General features: G+C 42.9%; 1 protein-coding gene across 3 annotated transcripts in view; it reads right to left on the bottom strand.

Moving 5' to 3' along the window:
• The window catches only part of KIF16B (kinesin family member 16B), a 197,056-nt gene that overhangs the window by 120,746 nt on the left and 63,561 nt on the right, over window positions 1–12,749 (bottom strand). The gene's annotated exons all lie outside the window — the stretch shown is intronic.

Below are 12,749 nucleotides of genomic sequence, written 5' to 3'. Positions count from 1 at the left end.
CAAATGCCTTTGCAAGGTCGAGATCATCGAGAAAACCAAAGTGCTGTTCCAGCAGTCACCAGCCATCCCCTCCCCAATGCCAGAGATACAACTTAATGGTGTAACATTAGAAAATGTTGACCATTTCCGCTACCTTGGCAGCCATCTCTCCACCAAAGTCAATATCGACACCGAAATACAACACCGCCTGAGCTCTGCGAGTGCAGCATTTTCCCGAATGAAGCAGAGAGTGTTTGAAGACTGGGACATCCGTAGGGATACCAAGGTGCTTGTCTATAAAGCTATTGTCCTCCCAACCCTGCTCTATGCCTGTGAGATACAGACTGTCTACAGAAGTCACATGCAACTCCTGGAACGATTCCATCAGTGCTGCCTCCGGAAAATCCTGCAAATCTCTTGGGAAGACAAGTGGACAAACGTCAGCGTGCTGGAAGAAGCAAAGACCACTAGCATTGAAGCGATGGTCCTCTGCCATCAACTCCTTTCTGGACCGGCCACGCTGTCCAGATGCCTGACCACTGTCTCCCAAAGCAGTTGCTCTACTCTGAACTCAAGAACGGAAAACGGAATGTTGGTGGACAGGAAAAGAGATTTAAAGATGGCCTCAAAGCCAACCTAAAAATCTCTGGCATAGACATTGAGAACTGGGAAGCCCTGGCCCTTGACCGTTCCAGCTGCAGATCAGCTGTGACCAGCAGTGCTGCAGAATTCGAGGAGGCACAAGTGGAGGGTGAAAGAGAGAAACGTGCCAGGAGGAAGGCGCGTCAAGCCAACCCCGACCGGGACCGCCTTCCACCTGGAAACCAATGCCTTCACTGTGGGAGAAGATGCGGATCAAGAATAGGGCTCCACAGCCACCTATGAATCCACAAGGAAACCCATGATGGAAGACCATCTTACTCGTCCAACGAGGGATCGCCTAAGTAAGTAAGTAAGAAGATATGACTCAGGTCCACACAATCCAAAAGACTGCATTCTCTCACAGAAGCCTGCCTGGGAGCTGATATCTGGGGGACACCCTTCTCTTGGTTCTACCACCCGCAAAAATGCATCTGTTGAAAAATGGGCAATTTCTTTCTCAGCGGTTGCTCCCAAGTTCTGGAACTTCCTTCTTAGGGAAACTAGATTGGTTCCCTCTCTTCTGCTGCTGGGAACTCACAGGGATTCTGTGTGTGTGTGCCCAGAAACCCCACCCATACTGAGTTATGGGAAGGCATTCTGGGAAATGAAGTCCAGTATTCAAAGAAGGGACAAAAAGGCACACTATCTACAAAGGCTGTCCAGGAAGGCAGAATCAAAACACTCCCAAAAGATGGCCATCCATTTTTACTTTATACCAACCCTGGGCTATAATATATCTACAATAATAATAATATCTATATATCATAATAATATCTATCAATCTATAATAACATATATGTCGATGATATCTATATGTCTTTAACAATAATATCTACATTTTTATCCTAATATCTATATGTCTGTAATAATGTCTATATGCCTATAATAATATCTACAGGTCTATAATAATATCCATATGTCTATTAGTATAATATCTGTCTGTTAAAAATATCTGTACATTTATAACAGTAATACCTATATGCCTATAACAGTGGTTCTCAACCTTCTTAATGCTGTGACCCCTTAATACAGTTCCTCATGTTGTGGTGACCCCCAACCATAACCCTAACATTATGAATCGCCATGTAAATAATGATCTGCAGGATGTATTTTCATTCACTGGAGCAAATTTGGCACAAATACTCGGTATGCCCAAATTTGAATACTGGTGGGGTTGGCGGGGGGATTGATTTTGTCATTTGGGAGTTGTAGTTGCTGGGATTTATAGTTAACATGTAAACAAAAAGCATTCTGAATCCCACCAACAATGGAATTGAACCAAAGTTGGCACAGAGAACTCCCATGATCAACAGAAAATACTGGAAGGGTTTGGTGGGCATTGACCTTGAGTTTGGGAGTTGTAGTTTGCCTACATCCAGAAAGCACTGTGGGCTCAAACAATGATGGATCTGGACCAAAGTTGGCATAGATATTCAATATATCCAAATGGGGTTTGAGGAAAATAGACGTTGACATTTGGGAGTTGTCAGTACTGGGTTTTATAGTTCACCTACAATCAAGGAGCGTTCTGAACCCCACCAATGATAGAATTGGGCCAAACTTCCCACACAGAACCCCCATGACCAACAGAAAATACTGTGTTTTCTGGTGGTCTTTAGCGACCCCTCAGGGGTCCCGACCCCCAGGTTGAGAAACACTGGCCTATAATATCTATGTCTATAATAATAATATCTATATAACGTATAATAATATGTATACATCTATAATAACAATAGCTATATAATATCTATAAAAATAACAATAAAAATAATAACATCTATGTCTATAATAATATCTATAGGTCTGTAATAATATCCATACATCTGTTTCCTGTTTTTCCTCGAAAGATATTGAGCCCTATGCTCCTTCTATTTTTTATCAGTTTTATACTAATTTATGCAGTGCTTTTCATATGAAATTCATAAATAAATAACATCTATAATACTATTTATTTGTCGTGTCAGGACAACCAGTCAAATTATATTACATTTCTAACAGAACAAAGCAAACAAACAGACAAAATACAACATTTGTGAGTTTGGTAGTTGATTAAATGTCCTTTGACCAGTATCTGGCCACTTGGAGTGCCTCTGGTGTTGCTGCAAGAAGGTCCTCCATTGTGCACGTGGCAGGGCTCAGGTTGCATTGCAGCAGGTGGTCAGTGGTTTGCTCCTCTCCACACTCGCATGTCAAGGATTCCACCCTGTAGCCCCATTTCTGAAGGTTGGCTCTGCATCTCGTGGTGCCAGAACGCAGTCTGTTCAGCGCCTTCCAAGTCACCCAGTCCTCTGTGCCCAGGGGGGAGTTTCTCTCATTTGGTATCAGCCATGATTGAGGTTCTGGGTTTGAGCCTGCCACTTTTGGACTCTCGCTTGCTGAGGTGTTCCAGCGAGCGTCTCTGTAGATCTTAGAAAACTATTTCTAGATTTAAGTCGTTGACGTGCTGGCTGATACCCAAACAGGGGATGAGCTGGAGATGTCTCTGCCTTGGTCCTTTCACTATTGGCTGCTACTTCCCGGCGGATGTCAGGTGGTGCGATGCCGGCTAAGCAGTGTAATTTCTCCAGTGGTGTAGGGTGCAGAGACCCCGTGATAATGCGGCATGTCTCATTAAGAGCCACATCCACTGTTTTAATGTGGTGACATGTGTTCCACACTGGGCATGCATACTCAGCAGCGGAGTAGCACAGCGCAAGGGCAGATGTCTTCACTGTACCTGGTTGTGATCCCCAGGTTGTGCCAGTCAGCTTTCGTATGATATTGTTTCTAGCACCCACTTTTTGCTTGATGTTCAGGCAGTGCTTCTTGTAGGTAAGAGCACGGTCCAGAGTGACGCCCAGGTATTTGGGTGCGCTGCAATGCTCCAGTGGGATTCCTTCTCAGGTGATCTTCAGAGCTCAGGATGCTTCTCTGTTCTTGAGATGAAAGGCACATGTCTGTGTTTTGGATGGGTTAGGGATCAGCTGGTTTCCCCTGTAATAGGCAGTAAGAGCACCTAGAGCTTCGGAAAGCTTCTGTTCTACCATCTCAAAGCTCCCTGCTTGAGCAGTAATGGCACGATCATCAGCATAGATGAAACTCTCTGTCCCTTCTGGCAGTGGCTGGTCATTTGTGTAGATGTTGAACATGGATGGAGCAAGCACGCTCCCCTGAGACAAATAAGTGTACTAATACAAAACATCACATACCGGTCACTGTGTAGACTGAGTTATAAGGTTCAAAAGATGGAATATAAAAGACACTGTATAATTAAAAAAAATCTTATGGGTTAGAATGAGAGTTGCCCTTGCCGTTATAATTCTGTAATAAGAGGGTTGGTGGTGTAACTGTCTCTTCACCTACTATGCCATCTCTGCACTGCTGCTCTTCAGAACAGACTTTCAAAGGACAAGGAGGTAGGATTGCTAGAAAACCTCTCCTCATTTTTACCACCAAAGTATTGCATGACAGCTGTTCTGCTCATGGAAAGAGTGTACTCCAAATCCCCACATCACAAATTTTATAACTTGAAAGCTTCCTGAGTAAGTGAGATTTGGCTTGATTTTCAGTAACTTCAATCAGGCTACTTAAGGCAAAACAGTGAAGACTGAAGAAAAATTCAATAGCACTGGGTATGATTGACAAGACGATAAATGCCAAAACCTGTTGTGAGGAAGTTATTTTGACATATCTGAAACTTCTTGTAGAAGTGATAAGGCACTGATTAATTTGATATTAAAATGTCTGTGTCCTCTCTTCGTTTAAGATCAGTATGCTTCCTGTCTAACTTTGGTATATTATCCATATTGCACTGCTGTAAAGGGAAAGGGAAAGGTTTCTCCTGACATGAAGTCTAGTTGTGTCTGACTCTGGGGGGTGGTGCTCATCTCCATTTCTAAGCCAAAGAGCGGAATTGTCCATAGACACCTCCTAGGTCATGTGGCCAGCATGACTGCACGGCGAGCCATTACCTTCCCACAGAAGCAGTACCTATTGATCTACTCACATTTGATTGTTTTCGAAATGCTAGGTTGGCAGAAGCTGGGCCTAACAGTGGGAGCTCACTCTGCTCCCCGGATTCATACCACCAATCTTTTGGTCAGCAAGTTCAGCAGCTCAGTGGTTTAAACCGCTGGACCATCAGGGGGGCTGCTGTACTCTATTATAAAGACTACCTAGACACCATGCTTAAGAACCTCAATGCAGTTCATGTTGCAGTCAATGAAATGGGTTGATTCAATGAGCCAAAGTCCCCAATACTCTGTGTATCATAGAGAGGGAGGCGGATTTGTAAGAAACAGGACACAAAATAGTGCCATAATGGGTTGTTGCCATAGATGCAGGCGAAACCTCAGGAGAGAATGCCTCTAGAATGCCTCTAGAACATGGCCATATAGCCCGAAAAAACCTACAACAACCCAGTGATTCCGGCCATGAAAGCTTTCGACAATAAGTATTTAATGTTGTTGAGTTTCCTTTTCACAGGCAGAGCAAAGTATTTATTTATTTGCTTCATTTTTATACCGCATTTTTCAGCCCTTAACAGGAGACTCAATGCGGTTTACAGTGCAATTAAAACACAACAATGCAACAACAGGATCGACGACGTCGATCCACAACAATTAACAATCAGACAGGACAAATCAACAAACAACATAAATAACGCCTCAGTTGAAATCAGATCCGTTCTCATAGTCGTTGTGCCGTTCCTATGTTCCATTTACCGTCTTCCTTGATTAGTTGCATTGCTTAGCCAAACGCTTGTTCATAAAGCCAGGTCTTGACCATTCTCCGAAACGTCAGCAACGAAGGTGCCTGTCTGATGTCTGCCGGCAAGGCATTCCATAGCCGAGGGGCCACCACTGAGAAGGTCCTGTCTCTCGTCCCCGCCAAGCGCGCCTGTGACACAGGCGGGATCGAGAGCAGGGCCTCCCCAGACGATCTTAATGTTCTAGTCGGTTCATAGGTGGAGATGCGTTTGGAGAGGTAAGCGGGGCCAGAACCGTTTAGGGCTTTATAGGCTAAAGCCAGCACCTTGAATTGTGCCCGGTAGCGGATTGGCAGCCAGTGGAGCTGGCTCAACAGAGGAGTGATGTGCTCCTTGAGTGCCGCTCCCGTTAGCAACCTGGCTGCCGAGCGCTGGACCATCTGAAGCTTCCGGGCAGTCTTCAAGGGCAACCCCACGTAGACCGCGTTGCAGTAATCAATCCGGGATGTAACCAGAGCGTGGACCACCGTGGCCAAATCAGACTTCCCAAGGTACGGGCGCAGCTGGCGCACAAGTTTGAGTTGTGCAAATGCTCCCCTGGACGCCGCCGAAACCTGGGGTTCCAAGCTTAGCGAAGAGTCCAGGATCACACCCAAGCTGCGAACCTGCGTCTTCAGGGGGAGTGTAACCCCGTCCAACACAGGCTGTAACCCTATACCCTGTTCGGCCTTTCGACTGACCAGGAGTACCTCTGTCTTATCTGGATTCAATTTCAATTTGTTCGCCCTCATCCAGTCCGATACAGCGGCCAAGCAACGGTTCAGGACCTGAACAGCCTCCTTAGTAGTAGGTGGGAAGGAGTGACAGAGATGTAACCTGCCTTTTATCCTTTCCCCCAATTAAAACATATGCACGTTTGTCTTCATCCCATGAAGACATAAGTCTTATTTCTTAAATTGTAAGTTATTCTGTTTTGTATTAGCACTGAAATACTACCTTCTGGTGCAGATAGCCATATTTTGCAAAGTATTTTTCAAGTATTTTAAAAAGATTACAAGCATTAGAATGACCAAATGCCTTCCAGCTCAGCTGCTGTTCTATAAAATTCGTTGCTCTGACTCTTTCCTAATTGCAGATCTCTGATTAGGGATGGCAAGTTGTATTCATGTTGGGGAAATACTGGTACCAAAATGTGATGGCAGATTTCCCAGTGCAGGTGCACTCTATATTTTAAAGGTTATGTTTTAATTTAATTCACATATCTGAAAATCAAAACTGTGTTTTCTGGGATACCTTTTTATCTGTTAAAAGTTTATAATGGGATAAACTAGTGGAACATAAAGTAGCATTGTTTTCATGAACACAACAATAATAATTTCTTCAGTGTTAACAATGTTCAATCTTTGTATAGCTAAGTTAACAAGCCATTTGTTGGAGAGTGGTAATAAATAAAAGGGAAAGAGTACTGACTTTATAAAATCCACCATGAATCTATAATTCCCTCTGCCTCATCACCCTGAAAAGAATGGTATAATTAATTTCATATCACTGTAATTTTACTATGCCAGTAGTTGTTCATTTGGACAGAGTTGCATGCTACACCTGCCCTTTAAATTTTACATTATTTCTGATACTCTTCTGATGTTGAACTGCGTTGACATCACCTGTATTTGCTCTATAAGCTTTTCTCAATTATACTGTGAATGTAATGGGCTCCCTCTTTTTATTAATTGGCTGCACATTATTTAATTGATTTTCTTGATAGATAAAACAGTATAATGTAAAACATACACACACCCTTTTCCACACGCACACAGAGCGGAATAGGAAATTTCAGTATATTGAGTGTTATGAATCTTGGGTGTCTTAAAAAATAGTTATCAATACAGAAGATATTTCAAACACCGATTTGTGTATCATAGAATCATAGAATCCTAGAATCAAAGAGTTGGAAGAGACCTCATGGGCCATCCAGTCCAACCCCCTGCCAAGAAGCAGGAATATTGCATTCAAATCACCCCTGACAAATGGCCATCCAGCCTCTGCTTAAAAGCTTCCAAAGAAGGAGCCTCCACCACACTCCGGGGCAGAGAGTTCCACTGCTGAACGGCTCTCACAGTCAGGAAGTTCTTCCTCATGTTCAGATGGAATCTCCTCTCTTGTAGTTTGAAGCCATTGTTCCGCGTCCTAGTCTCCAAGGAAGCAGAAAACAAGCTTGCTCCCTCCTCCCTGTGGCTTCCTCTCACATATTTATACATGGCTATCATATCTCCTCTCAGCCTTCTCTTCTTCAGGCTAAACATGCCCAGTTCCCTAAGCCGCTCCTCATAGGGCTTGTTCTCCAGACCCTTGTAATAATGAAATAGAATGTGTGCATGTGCCTATCTCCACCACGGTTCCAATGTAGTCTGCATACTAAGAGGATCCTAGCCAGGCATGTAGCCAGGCTGAAGCCCCCCAATCCCCCCCCCCCCAAATTCTCATGGTGGTCCGCGAGAAGGCCTTACGGGTACACTATTTAAACTGTTATGTTTATTCATATCATGATCTGATCACCATGCTCAATATAACCCATATGCATGGGGGGATTGGGGTAACGATACAAAAGGTTTGCTAGGGTAGACCCTCTTTCACTCAGACTCAGCCCCCCCCCCCCCGAATCAAACTCAGCTCCCCCCGAAACAAAATCCTGGCTACGGGCCTGATCCTAGCACATGCTCCTCTCTGTAGTCTGACATGGTGGTTGTTGGTGTGGTCCAGCATTTCTGTATTCTCAAATAAAATGCTGTGTCCAGGTTGGTTCATCAGGTGCTCTGTCAGACTACACAGAGAAGCCATTGAAATCCACAAGCATGTGAACAATTTCAACAGAAAGGAGAAAACCATGAAAATGAACAAAATCTGGCTACCAGTATTAAAAAACTCTAAAATTACAACAGCACAACAACAGAGAGGAAACAAACAAGGACATCTAATCACCTTTCAACAAAAGATTGCTCCAGGCACTGCCAGGCAATCAAAGGCTAATCAAGGTGGTCAGTTGAAACATTCACACCTAGCTCCAGCAGACAAGAATCCTTTGTCCCACCCTGGTCATTCCACAGATATATAAATCCTTTTTCCTAGTTCTAACAGACCTCACTACCTCTGAGGATGCTTGCCATAGATGCAAGCGAAACGTCAGGACAGAATGCCTCTAGACCATGGCCATATAGCCCAAAAAAACCTACAACAACCCATTAAATACTTAAATGAGACCAAAGAAATAGGATTGGTATATTGTACATTCTTCTTCCGGGATTTACAAATCCCCTAGAGAAGATTTTCAGGGGGAACAAGGAGTATGCAGGAAAAAGGGAAATTGTTGAAATTACCCCCCCCCCCCAATTCAATAGAATCTTATAAACAGAGGGACTCGTGGGGCTTGTAGATGTACTGATTTCCTGTACTAACCAGTCTGAGGTAGGAGTAGTCGAAGAGAAGTATATCTACACTATGGAATTAATGCAATATGACATCACTTTAACTGCTATGGTTCAATGCTATGGAATCATGGGAGCTGTAATGATCTTTATGCTATGATCTTTCAATGCTATGGAATCATGGGAGCTGTAATGATCTTTGAAATGATCTTTAGTCTTCTCTGACAAAGAGTTTAAGAGGTCAAAATGCCTTGCTTCCAATGTAAGAGGATTTTTACTCAGAAGAACATAATCCATTGTGGCCGATGATCTAGGCCACAATGGATTATGTTAGAGCCAGTAGAGGCAGCCATCTTTTTCAAAAACAAACAAAAATGCTTCCAAGGAATAACACGGCATCATTTTCATTTAGCTATTAGTAAACATGAACATTCTTTAAAATAAATACCATGAATGAGAACTCATAGGATCACAACACACACATAAACCAGAAGGCATGATCATCAAGTTTGCAGACGACACCAAATTGGGAGAGATAGCCAATACTCCAGAGGACAGGAGCAGAATTCAAAACAATCTTGGCAAACTAGAGAGATGGGCCAAAACTAACAAAATGAAGTTCAACAGTGAGAAATGCAAGATACTCCACTTAGGCAGAAAAAATGAAATGCAAAGATACAAAATGGGGGACAATGCCTGGCTTGAGAGCAGTACGTGTTAAAAAGATCTTGGAGTCCTCATGGACAACAAGTTAAACGTGAGCCAACAATGTGATGTGGGGGCAAAAAAAAAAAAGCCAATGGGATTTTGGCCTATATCAATAGGAGTCTAAGTGTCTAGATCTAGGGAAGTAATGCTACCCCTCTATTCTGCTTTGGTTAAACCACACCTGGAATATTGTGTCCAATTCTGGGCACCACAATTCAAGAGAGATATTGACAAGCTGGAATGTGTCCAGAAAAGGGCCACTAAAATGATCAAGGGTCTGGAGAACAAGCCCTATGAGGAGTGGCTTAAGGAGCTGGGCATGTTTAGCCTGAAGAAGAGAAGGCTGAGAGGAGATATGATAGCCATGTATAAATATGTGAGAGGGAGCCACAGGGAGGAGGGAGCAAGCTTGTTTTCTGCTGCCCTGGACACGAGGAAGCGGAACAATGGCTTCAAACTACAAGAAAGAAGATTCCATCTGAACATTAGGAAGAACTTCCTGACTGTGAGAGCCGTTCAGCAGTGGAACTCTCTGCCCCGGAGTGTGGTGGAGGCTCCTTCTTTGGAAGCTTTTAAACAGAGGCTGGATAGCCATCTGTCAGGGGTGATTTAAATGCAATATTCCTGCTTCTTGGCAGAATGGGGTTGGACTGGATGGCCCATGAGGTCTCTTCCAACTCTTTGATTCTATGATTCTATAAACCAGTTGTCCTATGGGAATCACTTCTCAGCAGCTGCAATTTTCATCGGAAAAGAGTTCCTACTAAGTTGCTTCCATTGCAAATAGAAGCCTGAAAAGGAGGGGTTCTGTGCCTATTGATACTTTTAGTCCTGCAAAATGGAATGTGAGTAAATTACAATGGGAACTAAATAATATTTCACCTGTTTTACCATTTCATTAAAAAAAACCAATCTGCATGTGTTTCCAGCAGAATTACATTATCATGTTACAATCTGGACCCATAGCAATGTTTCACAGTTCTTCAAACTGCTATCTAGATAAAACATGAAGCCAGATTATTCCAATCCATTTCCCTTTGACATATCCAAGGAATCGTGTATAAAATGATCTGATGTATCTGCACTGACATCTAGTGATGATAAAAAATAACTGCAGGCAAGATTTGGTAAATCAAAACCTTTGTGGTTCTCCTTCTAACTGAACAATGCAATAAAAGTACAATATAGTCAACCTTGACAGCTTCTTTGAATTTACATGCTCCCACGCAACGCATTTAAAGGCTGAAAAGAAGTATAGAAAAACGCAGTTTTAAAATGGTGTTTCACAAGGAATGTCCTACGTCTGAAGATACGCTATTAATAAGTATGTATGGGCTGAACAGCCAGGATTTGGCAGGAAGAGTAAAGTAGGAAAGAAAACAATGGCTCCTGCCAGCAAGCGAGACGTAGGCAGAAGACAGGATTATGCTACAAATTTCTTAATCAGAAAAAAAAAATCAGGGGCAAGCTGCATTCCCTTAGCATAGCAGCATGGATCTAAAGCCCCTTCTACACTGGCATAAAAAATCCAGATTATCTGCTTTGAACTGGATTATATGGCAGTGTAAACACAAAGCAGATAACAAAATGTGTATGCGTGAACCAGTGGAATCAGTGGAATGCTCTGAGAATCTGTGCAATGGTTTGCATCCTTTGGAGCTGATTTCACCAGGCAACATGGTTTAAACTAGAGCATACTGGTGCACATTACTCTTTTTTGGAGTATCCCCCAATTTTGCTTATCTCTTTTAAGAGGCTGAAAGTGCTGCTGCACTTTGAAGTTGTCTCTAAGATGCATGAAAAAACAGTGTTAATATGCCCCTTGTCTAATGCAGCTCCCATTCCCTTAAATCACTTGGAGGAATAATTATTTCAGGTAATGTCCTCCACTTGTGAGGACATTAAACTCACAATGTGCAAATAAAATAAAAGAATGTAAAAGATGGCAGAGATGGGATACTGGTGAGGATAATATTCCTCACCTATTTTAAAGTAATTTTCTTAACATAATATAATACATACTCATAGACCTTATTCTACTAGTCTTGTACCCAAAGTGACCGCATCTCTGTATACGAACCCACACGATCTCTTCAATCACCCGGAGAGGCCCTGCTCACGATCCCACTTGCATCGCAAGCACGATTGGTGGGGACGAGGGACAGGGCCTTCTCTGTGATGGCCCCCCGACTCTGGAACTCTCTCCCCAAGGACATCAGACAAGTCCCAACGTTGGCAGTCTTTAGGAAGAGCGTGAAGACGTGGTTGTTCCAGTGTGCCTTCCCAGAATAGGAAACTCCAAGGATCATGTCCCAAATGCACTTTACTAGAGATTTAAGACTGTCTGCACACTGCACCTATCTCCAAAAACCTATCAATCTCACCTGTCATGTTCAGTATTTTAATATTTTTAATCATTACATTTGGCCCGGCCTTAGTTTTTAAATGCATCATGGTGTTATTGTCTAATGTTTATTGCTATTGTTTTAATGTTTATTTCTTTGTTTTATGAGTTTATTTATTGTTGTATTTGTTATGCTGTTGTTTTATTGATGTATTGGGCCTCGGCCTCTTGTAAAATGCACCGAGTCCTTCGGGAGATGTTAGCGGGGTATAAATAAAGGTTTATTATTATTATTAAAGTACATGTTCCCAAAGTATGTATGTGTGTGTGTGTGTGTGTGTGTGTATGTATATATATATATGTGATATGTATATCACATTAACTCAAGTCACCTTTTTTGGTGAAAGCACATTGCCAAAATTGTGGTATGCATTAGATTCAATGGTATGCTGGAATCACATGCATAAACTGACGTAAGTGAAACATGACATAAGTGGAAGAACCCAGAGACTGGATGAGGGACGGGGAGTGAAGAGACTATTCTAAGAGGTGGCAGCAACCTCAGGCTTCTGTGCCGCCTGGAGAACGAGGAAGGGGCACAGCCGATGACCCAGTCCTTCCTGCCACTTAGCCAAGGACTTCCAGGTGGCCTGCCTATAACTAAGCTCAGTCCTATGCAGTTTCCAACTGGCCTCATTCATGAGGCCTTCAAACCAAGGAGGAGGTTTTAAGGGCCTTGTAAATGAGGCCAGTTGGGAATGGTGGAAGGCTGTCAAATTTGTCAGATTCGGCCTGATGGAGGGGCATGACTTCACAGATGGCCTCATTCATGCTGTCTGCCTCCCCAACATGCTGTAACTGAGCTGTTGGACACATTAAATTCAAGAGCAAATCCATATTTACACCTTCAACATTGAGGTGTAAATTACATTCAATGGCACATTATAGTCGAATAAATACAGTATAT

This window comes from Anolis sagrei, chromosome 1, assembly GCF_037176765.1.
Source record: "Anolis sagrei isolate rAnoSag1 chromosome 1, rAnoSag1.mat, whole genome shotgun sequence".
Lineage (NCBI taxonomy): Eukaryota > Metazoa > Chordata > Lepidosauria > Squamata > Dactyloidae > Anolis > Anolis sagrei.
This window is presented reverse-complemented; position numbering and strand designations above follow the sequence as displayed.